Source organism: Oncorhynchus tshawytscha, linkage group LG06 (assembly GCF_018296145.1).
Source record: "Oncorhynchus tshawytscha isolate Ot180627B linkage group LG06, Otsh_v2.0, whole genome shotgun sequence".
Classification (NCBI taxonomy): domain Eukaryota; kingdom Metazoa; phylum Chordata; class Actinopteri; order Salmoniformes; family Salmonidae; genus Oncorhynchus; species Oncorhynchus tshawytscha.
The window spans coordinates 44409346-44436954 of record NC_056434.1 but is presented as its reverse complement, the minus strand read 5'-3'; the positions used below and the strand labels follow the sequence as shown (position 1 = coordinate 44436954).

The following is a 27609-nucleotide window of genomic DNA, read 5'->3' as shown; positions in this document are numbered from 1 at the left end:
ACCAAATTGATCATGTTTCATTATTTATTTGAGACTAAATTGATTTTATTGATGTATTATATTAAGTTAAAATAAGTGTTCATTCAGTATTGTTGTAATTGTCATTATTACAAATATATATATAAAAGTGTTAATAGTTAATTCTCCAGGTCTTTAACCTTTTTACAGAACTCTTAGGGTTAAATCCACAGAGACAGAACTGCTGCTTAAAGTAACTAACTTTGGCCTTCCGGATAGCCTGAGTGCATGAGAGCCAGTCAGCCTGAGTATGTATGTGCCAAGTCTTACGCCAAATGGAATTCTTGGTGGAGTAACTCTGCCAGATCACAGTCGAACCAGGGGCTGAACCCGTTTTTAATTCTCATTTTCATTATGGGGGCGTGTTTGTTAACAATACCACTGAAAATATCAAAAAATAAGGTCCAAGCGTCTTCGACAAAGGGGATCAAGTTGATTCTATACCAATTTACAGAGGCAGATCATGAAGGAAGGCTTGCTCATTTAAAGTTTTTTAGCAAGCATCTATGACAAATCAGGACAGGTCGTTTCACTGAGCAGCCATTACGAACACATGCTGTAAAACAGTGATCACTAAGGTCATTGCAAAAAACACCAGACTGATACCTATCAGGATTATTTGTGAGGGTAACATGAAGGAGAGTGTCTGGGTGTTTGGAGTCATACCTTGTGGGATTGGTAATAATCTGAGAAATATTTAGGACTTGGTCAGGTGGTTTAAGCATGTCCCAGTTTAGGTCACCTAGCAGGACAAATTCAGACTTAGTGTAAGGGGCCAGGAGAGAGGTTAGGGCATTTAGGGTACAGGCCAGTGCTGATGGTGGACGATAACACCCAGCAACAGTCAACAAAGAGCTATTTGAAAGTTTAATGCTAAAACCAGCAAATAAAATTGTTTGGGAACAGACTTGGTGGAGACAACCGAGCACTGAAAGTGTTCCTTGGTAAAGATTGTCACTCCACCACCTTCGGAAGATCTGTCTTGCAGAAAAAAACCAGAAAGGTTAACATCAGTGTTCAAAACACTCTTTCTTAACCACGTCTCAGTAATGACAAAACACATCTGGATTGGAGCTGTGAACCAACACTTTCAATTGATCAATTTTAGGTAATAAGCTACTAGTGTTAACGTGCAGAAAACCCTGGCTTTTACGAGAGAAGAAATCAGTGAAGCAGATATCAGAGCACAAATCAGAATTGGGGCTAGCAACAGTAGATGGGCCAGGTGTACATGCACATTTCCAGATATCATCAGCAGTAATATAATCAGGGCACGGCAGAGGACAGGGAGAGCTCTGCAGTGTTGATTTTTTATGACATTTGAATGTGCATCCGATGGCCACAAGATTATATTGTACAGCAATTGCCTCAGGCCTCACATAATATATATTAAAATAATTTATTAGCTTGAGGCCCCCTCCCATGCTCTGCTCAAGGTATAATAAAAAAAATGATTTAAAAAATCCCTGTCAAAACTAGAGATATCTGTATGGGCTTCATCCACCAATCTGTGCTTTCCGCATCTGTGGTGGAAGTTGGCAGAGCTACAGCAGTGTATGTCAGACCAGGGGACATCTCAAAAATCGGTCTTCTCATGAAAATGTCTGTAGAGTCCGAACAGTTTGGTCTACACATTATTATTATGACCCCTCTATGGAAATATGATACTCTCACGGACGCTATACAGTTTTATTTGTTTTGCTATACCACTCCCACAAGTGGAACTCCTCTGAAGGTAACCTGGTACTGGGACGAAAAATGAATGGAAGTGAATAGGGCATTTTTATTTTAAAGGTTTTCAGGTAATTCTATGAGAAAAAAAATAATAATCCTGAGCTTTCTTATGTCTCTCAGATATGAGACAGACTCTTCAAAACATATTTCCTTTTGATAACATTTTTTACTATCTGTTTTCCAACGTATGAATCTGTTATTCAATGCGTTTCAATGGGCTAATAGCAGTTATGCTAAATCAAATAAAAATACTTTTTTTATACTTACAGGGGTCCTACAATTCAAAATGAAATATCAAAAATCACGTCGCTGTCACGCCTCCCTTGGAGGCCTTGAGAATTTAGTACAGCAAAAATGGTTTGAATGGATGTTATACTTCAAGAACCATCCCCCCCACATGCTCGTTGGTGCTATGTGTTCTGTTCATCACTGTTTTCAGACAGTGTAGGACACATTTTGAGTTGAGAGTGGTTCTGTATGCTAGTTTGCAACATTGCAGAAAATGGAAGAAAAGCTGGATGAAAAACATAATTATGTTTTGTCAGAAGTGTGCTGCTCTATACACAAAATCGACATACAGAATATCAACATATTTTGATGGGGTTTTAATCTGTGATTCCATTCTCACCATGGACTTTAAAAATAATTGTCACACACTGTTGCACCTACAGTGCCTTCAGAAAGTATTCACACCCCTTGCCTTTTTCCACATTTAGTTGTGTGTTACAGCCTGATTTTAAAATGGATAAAAATTAGATTTTGTGTTACATAATGTCAAAGTGGAATTATGTTTGTAGAAATGTTTATAAACTAATAATACATTTAAAGCTGAAATGTCTCGAGTTAAGAAGTATTCAACTTATCAAGCTTATGCTTATCAAGTCACATAATAAGTTGCATGGACTCATAATAGGGTTTAGCATGATTGTTGAATGACTACCTCATCACTGTACCCCACACATACAATTATCTGTACGGTCCCTCAGTCGAGCAGTGAATTTCAAACACAGATTTAACCACAAAGAAATGTGCCTTGCAAAGAAGGGTGTAACGAATCTCTTCTTCGTCTGAGGAAGAGTAAGAAGGATCGGATCAATATGCAGCGTAGTAAGTGTTCGTCATATTTTAATTGAAAAAACTGAACACTACACAAAATAACAACGACGAGAAAACAAAACAGTTCTGCCAGGTGAAAAGACACTAAACAGAAATAAAACACCCACAACCAAAATGGGGAAAACAGGCTACCTAAGTATGATTCTCAATCAGAGACAACGAACGACACCTGCCTCTGATTGAGAACCATACAAGGCCAAACACATAGAAATATAACAACATAGAAAAAAGAACATAGACTACCCACCCCAACTCACGCCCTGACCAACCTAATACAAAGACATAAAAAAGGAACTAAGGTCAGAACGTGACAAAGGGCACCTATTGGTAAATGAAAAAACAAAAAAAGCAGACATTGAATATCCCTTTGAGCATGGTGAAGTTATCAATTACACTTTGGATGGTGTATCACAAATACACGTGTCCTTCCTAACTCAGTTGCCGGAGAGGAAGGAAACCGCTCAGGGTTTTTGACCAATGGTGGAGGCCAATGGTGAATTCAAAACAGTTACAGAGTTTAATGGCTGTGATGGGAGATAAACAGGATGGATCAACAACACTGTAGTTACTCCACAATACTAACCTAATGACAGAGTGAAAATAAGGAAGCTTGTACAGCATATTCCAAAACATGAATCCTGCTATAGGGTACTAAAATAAAACTGCAAAAAATATGGCAAAGAAATTAACTTTATGTCCTGAATATAGCTTTATGGTTGGGGAAAATCCAACACATCACTCTACATAATATGAGTACCACTCTACATATTTTCAAGCATGGTGGTGGCTGCATCATGTTATGGGTATGCTTGTCATCGGCAAATACTAGGAAGTTTTTTAGGATAAAAATAAATGGAATAGAGCTAAGCACAGGCAAAACCCTTTTGGAAAACCTGGTTCGGTCTGCTTTCCAACACTGGGAGACAAATTCACCTTTCAGCAGGACAATAACCTAAAACACAAGGCCAAATATACACTGGATTTGCTTACCAAAATGACATTGAATGTCTATGGCAAGACTTGAAAATGGCTGTATAGCAATGAACAACAACCAATTTGACAGAGCTTGGAGAATGAAAAAAAGAATAATGCGCAAATATTGTACAATCCAGGTGTACAAAGCTCTTAAAGACTTACCCAGGAAGACACACAGCTGTAATCGCTGCCAAAGGTGATTGGGTCGGAATCGGGCCCTAAGTCCGCCCCTGGTTGTGTATTGTTTTGGTATGACTGGCATCATCATTGCTTAAATGGCAAATGTGAGAAAGTACAGACATGCTACTGTAAATATGCACATTTCTGATATTCTGAGAATCTGGAAACCATGTTCTGGGTATGCTTCCATCAGAAGTAGCACTACCACCTGGGAAAACAACTTAGGAATGTTAGAGATAGAAATCCAATGACGGGAGTTGATGTGATTCCTTATCAAAGACACGTTTGTTCTACATGGTATGTGGTGTCGATTTCAAGAAGATGACAGAGAGTTCTCTTTGAGATGCTCAGCTATCTAAAATTCTACTGATCTCCATGTTTCAATGAGAAATACATTTTAATTAGATCAAATTGGTGTGTTGTAACTGTTGCCAAATCAGGAAATTAACTTATATAATATTTCTACGAATTTGAGATTACCCTAGCAGGTCTCAAACCCAGGCCACCAGCACCAATGACGAACACCCTAACCACAGTCCCTATAAGGGATATCTGTAAGGCATGTGCTTAATGGGCCAGTACAGTTAGTCCGTGTACAGAATATACCCTAATCCATCCTCTCTAGGCACTTGTGTAGATCTGAAACAACTTGATATGTGTAAGCAAACGGGTGAATGCACTTTGAAGTAAATCTCAGCTCTGTTAAAAGTACACTCAAGAAATACTTTTATTGATATTAGTGATTCAGGAGTATCATTAAAACAGGTTAATATTCCCCACCAACATTAGACAACTATACAGAAAGCCCTTAAGTTGTTGAAACAAGTCAATCAAACCAATGGTGAGAGAATCGTCAAACTAAGTGATGACTGACACAGATATGTTGGCGTAAGAGGAAGATCTAAATGCTGTGAACCATCAAATCCCAGGTGACATGTTGAAGAATAATTACTTTATAATTGAACATGTACCAAATATGTATGTTAAAAGCACTGTGTGTGTGAGTATCCCTAACCTTGAAACAGACAAAAATAGCTGTGATTGGATCAGTGGTTCACCTTGATGGGCTTGGCAACAGTAACAAGGTGTAAGGAATCTTTTCTTTTGGAGCATGTTTCTTTTGGACCATCAGGCAACGTCCTGATACACAGAAACGTGTCTAGAGCATTAATATACTATATTCTGAGAACACGGGAACCATGTTCTGTGAATGTTTGGTCGGGCAATGATGGAATATTCTCCTAACCCTCAGAAAACTGGACACATGGATGTTCTTGCAACGTCCCGTGAACCGTGTCGAGAACATTCATGTGGTATATTCTGAGAACATTGTAACCACATTCTAGATACAATAGGTTCTGCTTGGCTTCTCCTAACTTTAACACCAAAACATTCTAAAAAGGTTCACAGAAAGTTTTTGCTAACATACAGTAGATTGTGTTCCCCTAACTAACAAACATTAGTAGAACATTACTGGTAACGTTACAAAAATGTTCTCTCCCTACAATTGTTAGCTGGGGATTGCCAGTAACTATCCAAGTTTTAGAATCCAAATCTCAATGAAGCACTAGATGGAGAAGTGTAGTAGTAATTGTGGGAGGGAGCAAAGCAGAGCACTCATGAATATGCTTTTGTGATGCCGTCTGAGACTAATTAAAGATTGGCTAGAACCACCAGAGGTCTCTCACTAATACAAACGATCAATTTCAATGACATGAGGGAGCAAACACTGTGCCTAAATATTACAGTGATTCATGTACGCTTTTCACATATCTCAGCAGGCAACCAAAGTCTGCCCTGCAGTTTCAAGAATGTGAACCAACCATGCTCCAGTCAGAACAGAATTAGCTTCATACTGTGCATACCAAACCTGAGTGTCTTTCAGGTGCATAGAGCAGCGGTTCACTAAATGCCTTTGGCCGCGTGACCCAGCTAAAGATTTTTCTTTTTTTTCTTGTGTAACCCACTATGTAACCAAGCCAAAATCTAGCTAGTAAGTCCTGTGACCCTACACTTGGGAAACACTAGTTCAGATATTTTGGCCATGAAATGAACTTCCTTGTCAGTTATTACCAAGTGACCGCTTTAACCTTTACTTAGGTACTAATCATCCTGCCAACAACTAAAATAGTCCAATAAGATAAATGATATGTATGTACTATTCAGTAGGGTACCTAACCTTTAAAAGTTAAAGCCGCCCATCATCACTCATAAATTAGGGCTCACTATCTCTCTTTCCCAGACATGTCTGTCTGCAGACTTCTGAGGGAGCTATGTTAAAAGGTGAACGCAACACCTTATCCATATTAATGAGGTCATCACCGGTTCCTGATGTGCTTTATTCTAAATGGCAACAGGAAGAAAGCAACACCTAACTGTTCCAAACCATCATACCAGTCCAGACATCTCCTGTATAAAAGAAATCCAGATTCATAATTCTATACATATCAGTTTGAAAATATGAAATTTGTATAGAAACATAAGTTGTATGCTATGGGATGGAGTTTACGCTGTATTTCGTGCTTTGGGGTCTGATGAAGCTATGAGCACTTTGTAATTCCCTCAGGATCAGAGGGGACCGTTGCAAGCTCCATGTGCAATAAGGTCACACTTTCATCCAGCACTAACCACACTGTTTGGGTCCTCATGCAGAAGTAACAGATGAAGATGCTGGCAATTCAATGCAACTCATCTTACTCCAAACATGTCAACGGCCGTGGGAGAGTAACGGAACTGTTATGACATGACCCCATTCCCACGAATCAGTTGCATTACTCTCACTTCTTTTTCTTCATGGCACATTAGTGTAACTGGCTGTCAGTTACGGTAGCCTATAGTATTAAATATGACAAAGGCATTTATTGCATTCATCTTTTATCTCTTGTATCTCCTGCCCAAATATTGTAGGCGTACACACAATGTACGGAACAATGACTTCCTATCAAAGACGAATTACAGGCAGATAATCTGTAAGTGTCAAAGTATGAAAAGAGGAAAGGACATAAAAGTTGAGATTAGAATCTACTGAATGAAATATACCTGAGGAAAAAAGACAGACAAACAAAATGACTCTCCAGCTCTGTCCCTCTCGGTCCCCCCAGATCCGCTTGATGCTCCTGGCCAGCAGATGTCTAGCAGACCATTGTGGCCCTGCAGGAGATGATTCAACAGTGGGAGTCACTGATCTAATGAACACAGTCCTTCTCCTGGTGTCATGAACACTCCCACAGACAGTGTGGGACTATCCAGAGAGCAATAATGACCATCTTCACTCCTGGATTAATGTTGGGCTGAATGTAGTAATTAAAGGGCAATGGGATGTAACTCCAGATTAATAAAGCAAACAGAAAGGAACCTGTGTAGAGTGCTGGGTAAACCAGTTCACTTGCTTTGGCAATGTAAACACGCGGGGTGGCAGATAGCCTAGTGGTTAAAGCATTGGGCCAGTAACAGAAAGTTTGCTAGATTGAATCCCTGAGCTGACAAGGTAAATAATATGTTGTTCTGCCCCTGAACAAGGCAGTTAACCAACTGTTCCTAGGCCGTCATTGTAAATAAGAATTTGTTATTAACTGACTTGCCTAGTTAAATATAAATTGAGAGAGGCTGAGCAACAAATGAGCACACACATGCAGTTTTAGTTTTGCCTCTGGAAGGCAATTAATTGGCATTACAGATAGTTCTGCTTATTGTTTCATCTGCCACACATCACCTAGGGGCCCTTTAACCCATGTCTTTCTGGCATGCTTATTATATTTAGACTATTCCCCCAATTACCATGGCAGACTATGGATCCTTGGCCACCCACAAACACTATACAATACCTTGCATTGGAAAAGCTCCCTGGTCTTTATGGTTGAATCTGTTTGAAATTCACTGCTCAACTAAGGGGTTGAATAGTTATTGACTCAAGACATTTCAGCTTTAAATGTTTTATTAATTTGTAAACATTTCTAAAAACATAATTCCACTTTGACATTATAGGGTATTGTGTGTAGACCAGTGACACAAAATCTCAATTTAATTCAGGCTGTAACACGACAAAATGTGAAAAAAAGTCAAGAGTGTGAATGCTTTCTGAAGGCACTGTAGAGATAGGCATCTGGATTCACTGAAGTGAATTACCCCTCATATACCAGTAGGACTCACTGTTAAGACAGAAATCATTGGACAGTGGCTTCAAAAATGTTTACCTCTTTATTTAGGTTGATAGCATGACGTTGAAACAATTATGTTGATTCAAACATATAATTTCCCTATTAACATAAAATATTTCTTAACAAATATGAAATTCAAAATAATTTCAACCACTCAATTGAATATATGATGAAAAAGTTGTTCTATGTGGAATTTTCCTTTTTTTTTAACATATACATAGTTCTGAAGATTATGTTGAAATTAGATTGACGTAACAACCTGTTAGACAGGTTAAATCAATGTATTTAAGTTGTAGTTTTACCCTAATTTCAATGTTTACAGCGCTGGTTGAAATGAAGACTGGTACTGGTTGATTACTTTATTTTTAATCTAATGTATTTTCCACGTTGACTCCAAGTCACAATACATTCACAAATTACATTGAAACAACGTTGATTGCAAATGAAGCACAATTATTGCCAGGTGTTGTGAATGATGAGACAGCTCTTCTAAAATTAGCTATCTAAACCATGTATGTTTTGTGTGTTTCATCTTCAGAGGAGATTCAGAAATCAGATAACAAAATAAATCCTCAGTAAACCCACAATGGCATTGGCAATGGCCCTGGCAAAACTGCCTTGGTAATACACAACACACTTGAATGCCAAAATCCACACATTTCCTTTCTGATTATTGAATAATCTGCCACATTTTATTCCTGATCGTAACATATACGGCAACCAATCATCTGTGTGCGTGGGTGTGTGTGTGTTTGTACGTGCATGCGTATGCCTCCTGACATGTCTTGTGGGTAATTCTCAGACATCCCCTGACTGCAAAGGGAGGTGATCCAAAGCCCACAGAGGGATTTAGGACAGGTGAACAGAGTGAACTACAATGCTAATTTGACAGAAAAATAAATGTACATTATTTTCTTTAGAAATGTAGTGAAGTAAAGTAAAAGTTGTCAAAAATATAAGTAGTAAAGTACAGTTATGCCAAAAAACTACTTAATTAGTACTTTTTTTACTTAAGTACTTTACACCACTGTGAATACATTGGTGCCTTTTACATTGTCTTCTTTGTCACATAGATCAATCTGGAAATATCTCTTCTTAAATACGTCTTTCATCAACCCCAGCCCTCATGGAAAGCATGAAACAAAGGATAATGAGAGAAGGCAGAGATGTAGATGACATGTCAATCACAACACACCATTAGCACCTTTCAACTTCAAGACCAAAGAGATCCCATCCCTGAATCATTTCTACAGAGCATTGGGAGTCCTATTCCTATTCTATACCTGGTTGTAGGTGGAAATGTAATAATCTATACGCAAACAGGTGAGCATACACATTTTATTATTGCATGGGATACATGCAATCATGATGGGAAACATATGTTAACATGTTAAGTGATATGCTGATGTAAAGCAATCCATGAATATGACTGTAAAAATGATTAAAAATCCCCTTGGATTGAAGAGGAATTGAAAAATTGTATGGTAGAGAGGGATGAGGCAAACGTACTGTCACCCAACTGATTGGCAAACGTACTGCAAATGAAGAAATGGTGTGACCAAGCTAAATAAAAGGGAATAAACTACACTATGAAACAAATATAAATTATATAAAGAATGATAGTAAAAAGCTTTGGAGCAGCATAAATGAAATTTTTGTTAAAAAAGCCAACTCAGCTCCATCATTCATTGAATCAGATGGCTCATTTATCACAAAACCCACTGATATTGCAAACTACTTTAATGACTTTTTAATTGGCAAGATAAACAAATTTAGGGATGACATGCCACCAACAAACACTGACACTACACATCCAAGTATTTCTGACCAAATTAGGAAAGACAAGTACTTTTGAATTCCGTAAAGTCAGTGTGGAAGAGGTGAAAATATTATTGTTGTCTATCAATCTGGATGGAAAATGACTGAGGATAATAGCGGACGATATTGCTACATTTTCAATTTAAGCCTACTAGAAAGTGTGTGCCCTCACACACTTTCTAGTAAGCTAAAATCATTCTGCTAGCCAGGAATAGGAAAGCTCCCTTTACTGGCTCAAATAGCCGACCAATCAGCCTGTTACCAACCCTTAGTAAACTTCTGGAAAAAATGCTGTTTGACCAGATACAATGCTATTTCACAGTAAACAAATTGACAACAGACTATCAGCACGAATATAGGGCAGGACACTCAACAAGCACAGCACTTACACAAATGACTGAGGATTGGCTGAGAGAAATGTATGATAAAATGATTGTGGGGGCTGTCTTGTTAGACTTCAGTGCAGCTTTTGACATTATTGATCAAAGTCTTGATGCTGGAAACACGTATGTTATGTATTTACACCCCCTGCTATAATGTGGATAAAGAGTTACTTGTCTAGCAGAACACAGAGGGTGTTCTTTAATGGAAGCCTATCAAACATAATCCAGGTAGAATCTGGAATTCCCAGTGTAGCTATTTAGGCCCCTTGCTTTTTTCAATCTTTACTAACGACATGCGACTGGCTTTGAGTAAGGCCAGTGTGTCTATGTATGCGGATGACTCAACACTATACACGTCACCTACTACAGCAACTGAAATTACTGAAACACTTAACAAAGAGTTGCAGTTAGTTTCACAGTGGGTGGCAAGGAATAAGTTAGCCCTAAATATTTACAAAACTTAAAGTCTTGTATTTGGGACAAATCATTCACTAAACCCTTAATCTCAACTACATCTCATAATGAATAATGTGGAAATTGAGCAAGCTGAGGTGACTAAACTGCTTGGAGTAACCCTGGACTGTAAACTGTCATTATCAAAACATATTGATAGCTAAAATGGGGAGAAGTCTGTCCATAATAAAGCGACTCCTGTGGTGGGCTGGGTGCAGTGCATGCTGACACAGTCAACAGGTGTACAGTGTTTCCTCTGACACATTGGTGTGGCTGGCTTCTGGGCTAAGTGGGCATTGATTCAAGAAGCAGTAAGTACTTGAGAACTTGCTTGGTTTGTGTTTTGGGGGACGCACGGCTCTCGACCTTCGCCTCTCCCGAGTCTGTATGTCAAGTCGCAGTGATGAGACAAGACTAACTTCCAATTGGGGGGGGGAAAAACAAAGAAGGTATATGACATTTCCCTGTTGATCCCGAGTTTAAAGGTCACCATGTCCAACAAAAGGTGTTCTAATGCTTTAGATGTTTGATTTGTCTTTGCTGTAAATACTGTTCCTCTCCACAGTCTGCCTGGTTATAAATTATATTAGGCTGCCTAGCTGGCTCTGACGGAGTAAATCTAAATGTGCCAGTGAGCCTGAGAAATGACGGAAGAATTATTCTGCCGAGTGAAATGTAATAAAGCAGTTTGAAGGATACTAAACCACAGCGGACAACCCCTGGCATCTGGCACTGGGTGTATTCTTCATGTCACATTTTATTGCTATCAATTCATCATAAACTTGTATTTATATGAATGTTGTTATTCTGAGCTGTCTCAGCCACCAAGTGTTTTTTATTTTATTTTTTATTTTTACATTTATTTAACTAGGCAAGTCAATTAACAACAAATTCTTATTTTACAATGACATCCTACCCCGGCGAAAACCTCCCCTAACCTGGACGACGCTGGGCGAATTGTGCGCCGCACTATGGGACTCCCGATCACGGCTGATTGTGATACAGCCCAGGATCAAACCAGTGTCTGTAGTGACACCTCTAGCACTGAGATGCATTGCCTTAGACCGCTGCGCCACTCAGGAGCCCTCGGAGTGTTACCCTTGACTTACCAGTCATGTATTGATGTAATGGAACACTAAATCAGAGTTGCTCCTTAGTGGTCAGAAGGGGATGAGATGCTACAATAGATCTACATTTGGATGGCTTCCATCCATCTATACCGATAATAAGACAAGGTAATCTATAAAACAAACTATAAACCCAACCGTTTTGAGTGTGTTTGTTGTGTGTTTCACATCCTTCCTATAGAACTTTGCAAAAGAAAGACAAATTATACTAGCAATTCCTCTTTCCCTTAATCAGTCGTTAATGCATTCTATTTAATTATTTGGGATTTGGAAGCTCTGAGAGTGGCTCCATCCCGTTAATGAGAGAAGAAGTCGTATCTAATGGGAGAGAAGGCGGCCATAGGGCAGACTGGAACAGGAAGGGGAAATGAGGCAAATGGATGTGTCTGTGTGACTGTCAGACGCCCCTAATTTGCTCCTGTGTGAATCTTTGGAAAACAGAGCCTCTTTCCCCACTCTTTAATTAAGAGTAAGTGGCCTTGCAGTGCTCTGTATTCACACTCCATGATTATGTATTCTCTCAGAGTACAAACATCAACTCATGTTGCTCTGGCCAGCTTTATTTAATCATGGGATTTTCACTGGTCTGCTTGACACTTATCCTGTGCTTTCAACTGTTGCACTGAAATCTCCACAAGTGAAGGGCTGCTGCTGGGACTTAGCTGAACAAAAATGGAAAATGTAATTATTTTTATTTCAGTAAGTTGGACCATATTTGTCCTTAGGGGGTTGAAGAGCCTACAGGCACACAGTCAGATAGCAAAGTTGGGATTAACAAAGATTGTCTATAGATTTTCCAGGCCAGCCAAGAGGATGACTCTGTTCCAAGGACTTCTAGATTGTATCTCCAGAATGAGAAGGACTACTTTTAGTTAAAGACAAGGACACCTGACAAGGCCTCTCCCTACGCAAGTCTAGTGCTGTTCAATATATCTTGTAAGAGCACTGCATCAAAATCCCTCTACATGTTTGCGTACATCCGATGCTCAGCCAATGTTGGACAGCACGATGAATGCAATGAATGGAAACTAACAGTGGAACTCCTTCGCAGTCTGGTTCAAGAAATCAACCTTTCAGAAAATGCATGTGTAAAAAAAAACAATCATATTATGCTATGGCTTGAATTTACTATCCTGCTCTCAGTCTCACATTCAGTTGTGTCTGTTCATACTTCACTAAGCACTAGAGTCCCCATGATATATTGACTTTGACAGGCCAACTTCCTTTAATACGGCTAATTAATTAGAAAAACAGTAACAGTGGTGGAATAATTTTAGCTCAAAATGGTGGGAATTACCTCTGGGAGAAAATTGTGATGGTCAGGTTATTACAAGGGGTTTTAAATACTGTGTAGCCATGGCAACAGTGTTATGAAACCAGAGTGCGCTTGATGGATGTGAGATTGGATGCAGGATTTGACATGTTGAGAGCCTGGGTATAGCTAGTTCCTATAGTACTTTTGACCACAAATGCAGTAACAATACTGGGGAAAGGAAAAACACAAAACTTAATGTCAATCGACCAGGTCTAGAGAAACCCTTACTTTTCTATAAAAGCAGTGGAGTTAGTATAATTTACATTCATTTTCATACATATAATAGTGTTCAGATGATTAAGGATGAAATTGCCATTGTGCAAAATGGATTTTTCCTAGTGCATCACAAATACATCAATGCCTCTGTACACTTTAGGTCAGTTGATGGGTTTTGTAATGTTAAATCGGAGGATTATTTTCTAAAATAGAATTTAAAAAGTCAAAATAGTCCTTTTCCTTGTTATATTCTGTCTGTAAGCCTCCAACTACCCTCGGGCATTTTAGACAATGGGATTCAAATTTAGGATGAATAATACAGATCCCCACACAGACAGTATCATCAAATAAGTCCTCACAGTAGATGGTGTTGTTCAAAAGGTTTCCCAACTGAGAAACAGTTCACCTTGGGTAAGAGTTTATAAATACCATAAGTAACGTGAAGTAAGGTTAGCACAGCATCCCACTGGGAAAAACTGGTTGAATCAACATTATTTCAACAACCAAAAAATCTATGATGACGTTGAATCAATGTGGAAAAAATGATTGGATTTGCAAAAAGTCATACACTTAAGGGATTTTGCCTTTTTTTCACCCAACTTTTAACCTAAATCCAATGACATGGTGAAATGTTTTGTTGATTTCATATTAAATTCATGTTAATTGAAAACGGAATTGAATGTAAATCCAAACTAGACGTTGAACTGATGTCTGTGTCCAGTGGGATGTCACAGGTGAGTAGCTGCTATCCTAATTTATTACATTAAATGATGTTCACGAAATAGCCTTTTGTTCAACAACTCATCAGACAGTGAACTCTATGGACTGTGAGCCCATTTAGTCCATGAGCCATACCCCCAAATTTGGGCCGGTGAGCTCACATGGGCCAACAATATCTCATAGTGAATATCTACAGTGCATTCAGAAAGTATTCAGACCCCTTCACTTTTTCCACATTTTGTTACATTACAGCCTTATTCTAAAATGGATTAAATAAATAAAAATGTCCTCATCAATCTACACACAATACCCCATAACGACAAAGTGAAAACAGGTTTTTAGAATATTTGGCAAATGTATAAAAAAATATATATGTACCTTATTTATATAAGTATTCAGACCCTTTGCTATGCAACTCTAAATTGAGCTCAGGTGCATCCTGTGTACATTGATCATCCTTGAGATGTTTCTACAACTTGATTGGAGTACACTTGTGGTAAATTCAATTGATTGGACATGATTTGTAAAGGTACACAACTGTCTATATAAGGTTCCACCAGTTGACAGTGCAAGTCAGAGCAAAAACCAAGCCATGAGGTCGAAGGAATTGTCCGTAGAGCTCCGAGACAGGATTGTGTTGAGGCATCACCTTTGGCAGCGATTACTGTGAATCTGTCTGGATAAGTCTCTGAGAGCTTTGCACAACTGGATTGTACAATATTTGCACATTCTTTAAAAATGTCTTGAAACTCCGTCAAGTTGGTAGTTTTAACATTGCTAGACAGCCATTCTTAAGTCCTGCCATAGATTTTCAAGCCGATTGAAGCCAAAAACTTTATTAACTAGGCCACTCAGGAACATTCAATGTCATCTTGTTAAGCAACTCCAAGGTACAGTATATTTGGCCTTGTGTTTTAGGTTTTTGTCCTGCTGGAAGGTGAATTTGTCTCCCAATGTCTGTTGGAAAGGCGAGTGAACCAGATTTTCCTCTAGGATTTTGCCTGGGCTTAGTTCTATTCCATTTCTTTCTAACCCCCAAAAAACTGCCTAGTCCTTGCCAATGACAAGCATACCCATAACATGATTCAGCCACCACCATGCTTGAAAACACAAAAAGTGGTACTCGGTGACGTGTTGGATTTTCAACAAACATAACGCTTTGTATTAAGGATAAAGACCATTTCTTTTTCTATTTTGTTAGTTTGACTTCAGTGCCTTATTGCAAACAGGATGCATGTTTTGGAATATTTTTATTCAGAACAGGCTTCCTTCTTTTCACTCTGTCATTAGATTAGTATTGTGGAATAACTACAAAGTTGTTGATCCATCCTCAGTTTTCTCCAATCACAGCCATTAAACTCTAACGGTTGTAAAGTTACCATTGGCCTCAGGAAAATCCCTGAGCGGTTTTCTTCCTCTCCGACAACTGAGTTAGGAAGGACGCCTGTATCTTTGTATTGACTGGGTATTTTGCTACACTGTCCAAAGTGTAATTAATAACTTTACCATGCTCAAAGGAATATTCAATATCTGCTTTTTTTTGTCTACAAATACACTACATGACCAAAAGTATGTGGACACCTGCTCGTCAAACATCTTATACTAAAATCATTGGCATTAATATGGAGTTGGCCCCCCTTTGCTGCTATAACAACCTCCACTCTTCTGGCAAGGCTTGCCACTAGATGTTGGAACATTGATGTGGGGACTTGCTTCCATTCAGTCACAAGAGTATTAGTGAGGTTGGGCACTGATGTTGGACAATTAGAACTGGTTTGCAGTCTGCGTTGCAATTCATCCCAAAGGTGTTCGATGGGGTTGAGGTCTGGTTTGCTCTGTGCAAACCAGTCAAGTTTTTCCATACTGATCTCGAAAAATCATTTCTGCACGGACCTCGCTTTGTGCACGGGGGCACATGCCTAAACAGGAAAGGGTCTTGGAAGCACAGAATGGTCTAGAATATGCAGTAGCTTTAAGATTTCCCTTCACTGGAACGAAGTGGCCTAGCCTGAACCATGAAAAAACAGCCCCAGACCATTATTCCTCATCCAACAAACTTTACAGATGGCGCTATGCATTAGGGCATGTAGCGTTCTCCTGGCATCCGCCAAACCAAGATTCATGCCGGACTGCCAGATGTTGAAGTGTGATTCATCACTCTAGAGAAAGCATTTCCACTGCTCTAGAGTCCAATGGCGGTGAGCTTGACACCACTCCAGCCGACGCTTGGCATTGCGCATGGTGATCTTAGGCTTGTGTGCGGCTGTTCGGCCATGGAAACCCATTTCATGAAGCTCCGGGCGAACAGTTATTGTGCTGAAGTTGCTTCCAGAGGCAGTTTGGAACTCGGTAGTGAGTGTTGCAACAGACGATTCTTACACACTATGTTATTCAACAGTCTCGTTCTATGAGCTTGTGTGGCCTACCACTTCGCGGCTGAGCCGTTATTACTCCTAGACATTTGCACTTCACAATAACAGCACTTACTGTTGACCGGGGAAGCTCTAGCAGGGCAAAAATGTGACTCACTGACTTGTTGGAATCCTATGAAGATGCCACGTTGGAAGTCCCTGAGCTCTTCAGTAATGCCTACTGTCTACTGCCAATGTTTGTCTATGGAGATTGCATTGCTGTGTAAGATTTTAAACACCTGTCGGCAACAGGTGTGGTTGAAATAGCCAAATTCACTCATATGAAGGGGTGTCCACATACGTTTGTATAAATTGTGTAGGGGCCCGTTGCGAGGCATTAGATAACCTCCCTGGTCTTTGGTTGAATCTGATTGAGAATCACTGCTCGACTGAGGAACCATACAGACACGGCAATTGGTACAGAGATGAGGTAGTCATTCAAAAATTATGTTAAAAACTATTGCACACACAGTGAGTGAGTCCATGCAACTTATGTCACTTTTTAAGAACATTTTTACCTCTGAACTAAAATAAACACAACACTGTCAACGATTTTACTGAGTTAGTGTAAATTAATTAATTATGCCCTAATCTACACTACCAGTCAGGTTTGGACACCTTATCATTCAAGGGTTTTTATTTATTTGTACTATTTTCTACACTGTAGAATAATAATGAAGACATCAAAACTATGAAATAGCACATATGGAATAATGTAGTAACCCAAAATGTGTTAAACAAATCAAAAATATATATATTTGAGATTCTTCAAAGTAGCCACCCTTTGCCTTGATGACCGATTTGCACTCTTCGCATTCTCTCAACCAGCTTCATGAGGTAGTCACCTGGAATGCTTTTCCAACAGTCTTGAAGGAGTTCCCACATATGCTGAGCACTTCTTGGTCACATAGCCCATACACAGCCTGGAGGTGTATTGGGTCATTGTCCTGTTGAAAAACAAATGATAGTCCCACTAAGCACAAACCAGATGAGATGGGATGACGTATCTCTGCAGAATTCTGTGGTAGCCATGCTGGGTAAGTGTGCCTTGAATTCTAAATAAATCACTGACCGTGTCACCAGCGAAGCACCATCACACCACATCCCTACTTCAAGGTGGGAAGCACACATGCAGAGATCATCCTTTCACCTACTCTGGGGCCCCACAAAGACACGGCAATTGAAATCAATAATGTCAAATTTGGACTCATCAGACCAAAGGACAGATTCCCACCGGTCTAATGTCCATTGCTCGTGTTTCTTGGCTCAAGCAAGTCTCTGCATCTTAGTAGTGGCTTCTTTGCAGCAATTTGACCATGAAGGCCTGATTCCCGCAGTCTCCTCTGAACAGTTGATGTTGAGATGTGTCTGTTACTTGAACTCTGAAGCATTTATTTGGGCTGCAATCTGAGGTTCAGTTAACTCTAATGAATTTAGCAGAGGTAACTCTGGGTCTTCCTTTCCTGTGGCGGTCCTCATGAGAGCCAGCTTTATCATAGCACTTGATGGTTGTTGCGACTGCACTTTCAAAGTTCTTGACATTTTCCAGATTGACTGACCTTCATTTTTTAAAGTGATGATGGACTGTCGTTTCTCTTTGCTTATTTTAGTTGTTCTTGCCATAATATAGACTTGGTCTTTAACCAAATAGGGCTATCTTCTGAAAACCACCCCTACCTTGTCACAACACAACTGATTGGCTCAAACACATACAGGCACACCTGTTAATTGAAATGCATTCCAGGTGACTACCACATGAAGCTGGTTAAGAGAATGCAAAGAGTGTGCAAAGCTGTCATCAAGGAAAATGGTGGCTACTTTGAAGAATCTAAAATCAAAAAAATATTTGTTTAACATGTTTTTGGATACTACATGATCCCATATGTGTTATTTCATAGTTTTGATGTCTTCACTATGATTTTACAATGTAAAAACATAGAAACCCTTGAATGAGTCGGTGTCTAAACTTTTCACTGGTACTATATATATATATATATATAGCCCATTGGGGAGATGCAACAGTGAGATAAATATATTTTTCGGCCCCCTTTTTCGATCTTGTCTCCTCGCTGCAACTCCCCAATGGGCTCGGGAGGCGAAGGTCGAGTTACGTGTCCTCCGAAACATGACCGGCCAATTCACGTCTCTTAACACCCGAGCGCTTAACCCAGAAGCCAACCGCACCAATGTGTTGGAGGAAACACCGTTCAACTGACGACCAAGGTCATCCTGCAGGCGCTAGAGCGCGATGAGCCAAGCTGGGCCAATTGTGCGCTGCCCTATGGAACTCCCCATCACAGCCGGTCGTGACACAGCCCGGGAACAAACCCAGGTCTGTAGTGACACCTCTAGCACTGCGATGCAGTATCTTAGACCACTGTGCCACACAGGAGGCCCGTGTTTATATTTTTGGTCAGTATATTTAGGCTTGTCATAACAAAGGGGATGAATACTTATTGATTCAAGACATTTCAGCTTTTCATTTTTAATTAATTGGTAAAAATGTCTAAACATAATTCCACTTTGGCCTTGTGGGTTATTGTGTGTTGGCCAGTGACAAAAAGGCTCAATTTATTCAATTTTAAATTCAGGCTGTAGCACAACAAAATGTGGAGAAAGTCAAGGGTTGTGAATACTTTCCGACGCCACTGTATCATTGTAAGCTTAGATTCACAGATACGGGCTATATCTAAACAATAGTTGTAGTTGGTGCTTTCAAAGTTGGTTATATTATATATCATTTAAAATGTAATTTCATGACCTTTCAAAAACACTCGTCAAACAAAGATTAAAATGTATCAAGGTTTCATTTTTTAAATGCAATTTATACAGGTAAATATTTGTACCCTAGAGGTCAAAGGTCAAGGTTAATTTTTACCTGAACATTCCAAAAATGTGTCTGATAGCTGTGAATTAAGCTTTCCAGTGATATATGATAAAAGCGTATACGTGAGCAATAACTTGTTGTATACTGACATAGTTTGTCACAGGGTAAAATCCAGAGAACACAGAGAAAGCTGCCATGAGGAAGGCGCAGCAGCGCCTCTTCAACCTCAGGAGGCTGAAGAAATTCGGCTTGTCACCAAAAGCACTCACAAACTTCTACAGATGCACAATCGAGAGCATCCTGGCGGGCTGTATCACCGCCTGGTATGGCAACTGCACCGCCCTCAACCGTAAGGCTCTCCAGAGGGTAGTGAGGTCTGCACAACGCATCACCGGGGGCAAACTACCTGCCCTCCAGGACACCTACACCACCCGATGCTACAGGAAGGCCATAAAGATCATCAAGGACATCAACCACCCGAGCCACTGCCTGTTCACCCCGCTGCCATCCAGAAGGCGAGGTCAGTACAGGTGCATCAAAGCTGGGACCGAGAGACTGAAAAACAGCTTCTATCTCAAGGCCATCAGACTGTTAAACAGCCACCACTAACATTGAGTGGCTACTGCCAACACACTGTCAATGACACTGACTCTACTCCAGCCACTTTAATCATGGGAATTGATGGGAAATGATGTAAATATATCACTAGCCACTTTAAACAATGCTACCTTATATAATGTTACTTACCCTACATTGTTCATCTCATATGCATACGTTGATACTGTACTCTATATCATCGACTGCATCCTTATGTAATACATGTATCACTAGCCACTTTAACTATGCCACTTGGTTTACATACTTATCTCATATGTATATACTGTACTCGATATCATCTACTGTATCTTGCCTATGCTGCTCTGTACCATCACTCATTCATATATCCTTATGTACATATTCTTTATCCCCTTACACTGTGTATGACAGTAGTTTTTTTTGGAATTGTTAGTTAGATTACTTGCTCATTATTACTGCATTGTCGGAACTAGAAGCACAAGCATTTCGCTACACTCGCATTAACATCTGCTAACCATGTGTATGTGACAAATAAAATTTGATTTGATTTGATTTGATTTGGCTACACTGCTATCACACATTTACCAACTCTACGGACCTAGACCTTCAAGAAAATCACTATGAGACATCGTCGGCCCAAGTGAGCCCGACAGCCCCTCTGGCTCATGGACTAATAGATGACTTACTGGTCAAAGACAGCTCTGCAGGAGCATTGCTCCTATGTGTCCTTTGTGCTATATGGCAACCAAGACCATGGATACATCAATGTCTATGTAAGGGAAGGGAAAGTCATAAAGCAGACTGGAACAGGTAGTAGGCAGCATGGACATCAGTGTTCATTTACTCTGTTCACCTGTCTCTCCAACTGAGGAATGGAATGACAGGTCGCCCTTAACCCACACTCAGCCAATTGCTCTCGCAGCATGGAAATGATAACTAAGTACAGGGCATGCTACTGTCGGCAAGGTGTGCGAGTTCATCAATAAGTTGAGGTACTACATGTTGCGCGAGCAGGAACCGTTGCAACCCCCATCATGTGACACTAGTCATGACAGTGAAAATAAATGACTTTGTGCCTTCCAGGTCCCATTATCTCATTCCAAATCAAATGGGCCACAGATGTTTTCAGGGAAAGAGATATCGCACTTCTTTTTGTCATGTTGTCAGAGTGGCCAATCAATAAATTCTAAATTGCAGTACCCATTGCTCAAGTTTACTCCTTGTCATGTCCTTCACTCGAAGGAGTCGTGTTAGCATCGACGAGTCATTTCCCACAGAGATGTCACTTGAGAGGGAGCATTACTGAGAGGGAGCAAAGAGCAAGTGTCTGCGGGGGGAAAAAATAGACTAAAAAAATAACTTTTCCATAAAAGCCCCTCTGATCTGCTTTTCTTTTCTCTCAGATGGTTGGGGTTTATTTTTGGTCTCAATGTTTCTACTAGATATTTCCTTTGTACTTTATAGAATGATTGGGATCCAGAGTTTGGATCTCTGTGAGCTGAGGTTTTCTTGTTCTGCCTACTCAGTGCATCCCCCGGGTATGTCTTTGTTTGACAAAGGGAAGGAAGTGCTGCATTACAGGGTGGAGGCTAGTTCATAGCCAGCTTTGGCTCTACTCTGACCCACAGGCAGTGGATGGACTGACAGTGACAAGCTAGGGAGGAAGGTATGCTAGAACGAAGAAGTCAGTTTGGCATGAGGCTTGTAAGAAGTGACTTAAAAGGTGACTAGGTCAGTTTTACAGATATATTGATATGATCATTATAAGATCTATCATAGCTAATGTGGAGTTGACCATTGTGTGAAGTGCCCTTAAACATGTTTGCCATGTAAGTAAATTACAGTTTTCAGTACACCTTGTAGTTTCCTGAAGTCATTCAAGGTAAAGCATCTGTTCCAAAAGCTTTAAAAAATCATTCAAGAATAAAATACCCTTTGGCCGACCTCAGATACAAAAGCTTTTCTCTCTGCAATGCAAAAGAACTGTCTAGAACAAAAAGTCTATAGATGGATTTCAGCACTAGTTGCTTTCAAGGGGACATTTTCCCATTACTGCAATACAACAGCCTGCTGTGACATGTCTGCTTTCATTTAAGTTTCTCTGTGAAGTATAATGCACTGAATGCTTTGGCTGCAGCAAATAGTTGTTCTACAGAGTAAATAAATTGGTATACAGATGACTTACAGTGGGGCAAAAAAGTATTTAGTCAGCCACTAATTGTGCAAGTTCTCTCACTTACAAAGATGAGAGAGGCCTGTAATTTTCATCATAGGTACACTTCAACTATGACAGACAAAATGAGAAAAGAAATCCAGAAAATCACATTGTAGGATTTTTAATGAATTTATTTGCAAATTATGGTGGAAAATAAGAGGGATGTACTGTATGTAGTATGTACAGTGTGATTCATAAATATTCACTCCCCATTAGGTTTCTTTACATTTTATTGTGTTAAAGTGGCATCAAAATGGATTTAAATGCTCTGTCAAAGTGGAAGAAAAATGCTAAAACGGTAATATACAGTTACATACATCTTAGCCAAATACATTTCAACTCTGTTTCACAATTCCTGACATTTAATCGTAGTAACAATTCCCTGCCTTAGGTCAGTTAGGATCACCACTTTATTTTAAGAATGTGAAATGTCAGAATAATAGTAGAGAGAATGATTTATTTCAGCTTTTATTTCTTTCATCACATTCCCAGTGGGTCAGAAGTTTACATGCACTCAATTAGTATTTGGTCGCATTGGCAACTTGGGTCAAATCGGGTAGCCTTCCAAAAGCTTCCCATAATAAGTTGGGTGAATTTTGGCCCATTCCTCCTGACAGAGCTGGTGTAACTTTGAGCCTCGCGCTTCAGTGCTTAGTTGTTGCGGAAACTGACCCACTATGCTAGTTACTTTCTGCATCCTAAACATTCCCAGTGTCTGATGTAAAGCAAAGTGAAGCAGGTGTTTCTCTAGTATTTTGCCTGTGCTTAACTCCATCCCGTTTATTTGTATCCTGAAAAACTCCCATCTTTGCCAATGTCAAGCATACCCATACCATGATGTAGGGGCAAATCCAACACAAACACAACGCTTTGCATTTAGGCCAAAAGGTGTATTCCTTTGCCATTTTTTATTTATTTTCACTATTTAATTTATGTCAATATTTTGGAGTCACTACAATGTTGATCCATCCTCAATTTTCTCCCATCACAGCCATTGAACTCCATAGCTGTTTTAAAATCACCAATGGCCTCATGGTGACATCCCTGAGCAGTTTCCTTCCTGTCCTGCAGCTCAGTTCAGAGGGACAACTATATCTTTGATGTGGCTGGGTGGTTTAATACATCATACACAGCATAATTATTAACTTGACCATACCAAAAGGAATATTCAATGTCTGATTTTGTTATTGTTACCCATCTACAAATCACTGCCCTTTATGAGGCGTTTGAAAAGCTCCCTGGTCTTTGTAGATTCATTTGTGCTTGAAATTCAATACTTGACTGAGGTATGTATGGGGGACAGAGGAAGGGGGTAGCTCATAATAAAATAATGTCAACCCCATTATTTCAGAGTCCATGTAACTTGTGATTTCTTAAGCCAAATGTAACACGTTAACTAATTTAGGCTTGCACAAAGGGGGTGAGTATTATGTTTTTGTTATTTCATTTGTAGAATTTTCTTTTCACTTTGACATTATGGAGTTTTGTTTAGATCAATTACAATACAATCTATTTCAATCCCATTTTGTAACTCTACAAAATGTGACAATTCCAAGACTGTGTATAGTTAACATACTCACTTGCTGTTATGTGCCGTCAACTCGTTTCATAATCGTGCAAGTACCACGCACGCACACACAACCAAGATTTAAATGATGTATGTTTTATTGGAAGCCCTGTGGTTCTCCATTAAGGACTATTCCTAGAGTGCAATATAATGAAGAAATGGTGTGTTCTCTGCAAAATACTGTGCAGCTGATGAGGATAAACACCACCACCTATAGTGCACCGAGCCATGAGTCACAGGGTACTGCTTCACAGCCTGAGACACCTGAAAATCAAACAAAATGGTCGTCATCAAAGCCTACATGATCATCGATGTCCACCGGCTGCACGAAAGGGATCAATCTCTGCTTGTTTGACAACACCAAAGTGGAAAGTGATGAGATGTGGTGAAGCTGCGGTGGACAAACTGGACTGCATCTGTGGTTTGTTGTCTTGTAGTCTACTCAATTGTTATTAGACCAGGGTCGCAATGAGCTGTTCCTGCTGGGGTAGTGACACTCCCCAGCTAGCACGTAACGTTCTGAGAACCATATGTTCCCTTTCAGTCAACTTCGGTACAACATACTATGGGGAGTCACACTCTCCTGACTTCGGTAGAAGGAGCTACAATCACACCTGAAAAGGCAAATGATGAACGTGTGGCTTGGATTAATTCCTTAAATTATTCCGAGGAACAATTCACGTTATGAAAACAAACCATTGGCACACAAGACCGTTACGTTGCGCCAACTAAACTGTCCCTTAGTGGTAAAGCGTGCTCACCCCCTGGACGTTGTGGGCTGAATTTTGTATGGTACTCATAAGTTTCTTAATTACAAACAATGAGCTATTCTTAAATTGCTTGACCTGGCTCTAGCAATTAGTTAGATGGCTATCAAATTGTATTTGAAACGCACACCTATTAAGACGAGGTGCTGGCTAGCGGAGTAGAAAACTGGCTAGCGGAGTAAAAAAAGAGAGCCACACACTCTAGGAGCTCAGATGCAAAAATGTAATTACCAACGTTTCGACAGCCAAGCTGTCTTCATCAGGGTATAATCACAAACACTGCGGGATGACTCATTTATATAGTGTCAAAAGACACAGGTGTCTGTAATCATGGCCAAGAGTGGCCTAATATCATTGGTTAATAATCAAATATTAAAATGTCATACAAAGAACAGCATACAAACAACAAATGGATAGCATACGATCATAGATTAATTTGACTACACAAGCTTACAAACAATTACAATGGCAAAGTCACAATAATCACAAGAATGGCTTCAGATCAAAGTCTTTAAATTAAAGATCCAGACAGCCTCTAGTTTTAACAATAAATTATCAAGGTCACCCCCTCTCCTAGGGAGGGTGACATGTTCGATGCCAATATAACGCAGAGACGAAATCGAGTGGCCTGCCTCCAAGAAGTGGGCCGCAACTGGATAAGTAAAGTTTTTACACCTAATGGTGCTACGATGCTCTGAGATACGTACTTTTAATTCCTTACATGCTGACTAGACCGGACACGTCGCAAAATAAATGTAGGAATCCATATTATTCAATGATTGCACCCACACTGCTTGCGCGCGCCAACGAGCGTCTGTGATGCCAAGGGCTAAAATAGAACTCCTTTCTATTTCTGATGCAGATCACGCTGAAAGTCCTGCCTCTCCCATCTCCTTATTGGTTTATAGAAGCAGGTATCCACATGCCATCTCCTCATTGGTTATACCCACGTGGGTGATTGAAAGACTAACTGTTTTGCCGGTGGTCGTGGTAATACTATGAAAGTTTAGATGCCAATCACCATATAAATTCAAAGATGAAAAAGCCTGGAAGGAGGAGCGATTACTAGAAACGATTCGGTTGGCCGTTTTATGTGTGGATTAATTGGTGGAGTAGAGGAGCTTGTGCATTTCAGGTAAAATAACAACTCAATGTTTATATCCCAGGACAAATTAGCTAGCTAAATAGGACAAATTAGCTAGCAAGTGCAAGCTAACTAGCTAAATTGCCATACTTGTTTAATGCTTTTTGACCTGTCCCCAAATGAATGTAATTGGTTCAGAGGTTGTTTTGATATTTTAACCTGCGTGTCGTGATCGCGTTTGGTGTAGGGGGACAAAATAAATTTAACCACGATAGCACACGCGCACAGCCGGTTTGGGTTCCATGTTAGTGATGTGGACACAGAAGAACTTGAAGCTTTCGACCCGCTCCACTACAGCCCGTCAATGTGGATTGGATCATGCTGAAGTGAACTTGGCGTTATAACTACTGTCCCTGTTTAGCCACGTGTCATCTGTTCATGGGCTCTGTGAAGAGCAGTATTGAATTGAAGGAATTCATCAGTCTCACGCTTATCACCTGTGAAAGGGGGGGCTTCCAGCGAGGCACGGATTTCATTGGCCTTGTCAGGCATGTTGTAGACATTCAACCAAAGTTGCGAGAGTGTGACTCCCAATAGTATGTTGTACCTCGTTTCCCTTCTCCAGGGAATAGTAGTTATAACGCCGTGTTTCTTAGAGCTTGGGTGACAGCAGGATTGTCCTATGGTTATTTTGCATACTACCTTCCCACAACTTTCTGAGAATGGTACAGGTTAGTTGCTTTGCTTTGGAACATTCTTTGGAACTTGACAACAACAAAAAAACTTGACAAGTTCAAACATGGTTCAATTTCGGTAATTTTCTAGGAACATTTTTGACATTGGGAATATTCTCATAGTTAAGAGAACGTTAAACAACATTCTTCTGTGGAAATGTCAGTACTTCAGCATAATGTTTCCTACAGGTTTCCTCATGGTTCTATATAGTCATGTTCTTCAGTTGTTCCAAGAATGTTAAGAAACAACAAAGAGTTACTATTTCCTGGTTGGTACTGGAAGCCATTTTAAGTTTCAGACAATTGGCCTGGTTTTAGAGGAGTACCTTGCCAGCAAGTTAACTTAGCTTGCTACTTTTTTAATCAAAGGAATTAGCTAAGTACTTAGATTTTTCAGAGCAAGAAGGGATTTACTTTGATGAATCCATTATGAATCCTGATTGATTATTTCAAGCTGCTCCTGATCGGTGACTCTGGCATTGGAAAGTCATGTCTTCTATTCCGATTCGCAGATGACACATGCACAATCGGAGTAATACGAACTACAGAATTAGACAGAAACACCATTCAACTTCAAATCTGGGACACAGCTGGGCAGGAGAGGTTTCGCACGATCACATCCAGCTACTACAGAGGAGCCCACGGCATCATTGTAGTCTAGACCAGGAATCCTTCAACAATGTCAAGCAGTGGCTATGCCAGTGAAAATGTCAACAAGGTGGGGAACAAGTGTGACTTAACCACAAAGAAAGTGGAGGAGTTTGCAGACTCCCTGGGCATCCTGTTCTTGGAAACGAGTGCCAAGAGCGCCACCAATGTGGAGCAGGCCTTCATGACCATGGCTGCTGAGATCAAGAAAAGGATAGGCCACGTACTCAAGATCCAGAGTACGCCTGTCAAACCTGCCTCGGGGGGCTGCAGCTGAGAAAGAACCCCACCAACACCTCTAACCCCACCTCAAGCACCCGACTCTGGCCTGTCAGCCCCCTCCACTTGGCCCCATTCGCCACCATGCCCCACCTACCTAGCCTAACAGAAACCGAGAGGGTGGAAAGTCTGAGAGATTGTGTGTGAGGAGAAACAAAATGAAGTTGCCTGAATTTGCACTGCAGCCGCACTACCCAAAAAATTAATCATTATCTCCCCTCCCTTATTGCTCTGGTAATTGATGATTAGTAGTTCTGTCTATGCCATCTGTTTGCAGTCAGATCGACTG

At 40.1% G+C, this 27609-nt stretch overlaps 1 pseudogene; it reads left to right on the top strand.

Moving 5' to 3' along the window:
- LOC112253485 overlaps positions 1-27318 on the top strand; it is a 52985-nt pseudogene extending 25667 nt beyond the window's left edge.
- The last annotated feature ends 291 nt before the right edge of the window (positions 27319-27609 follow it).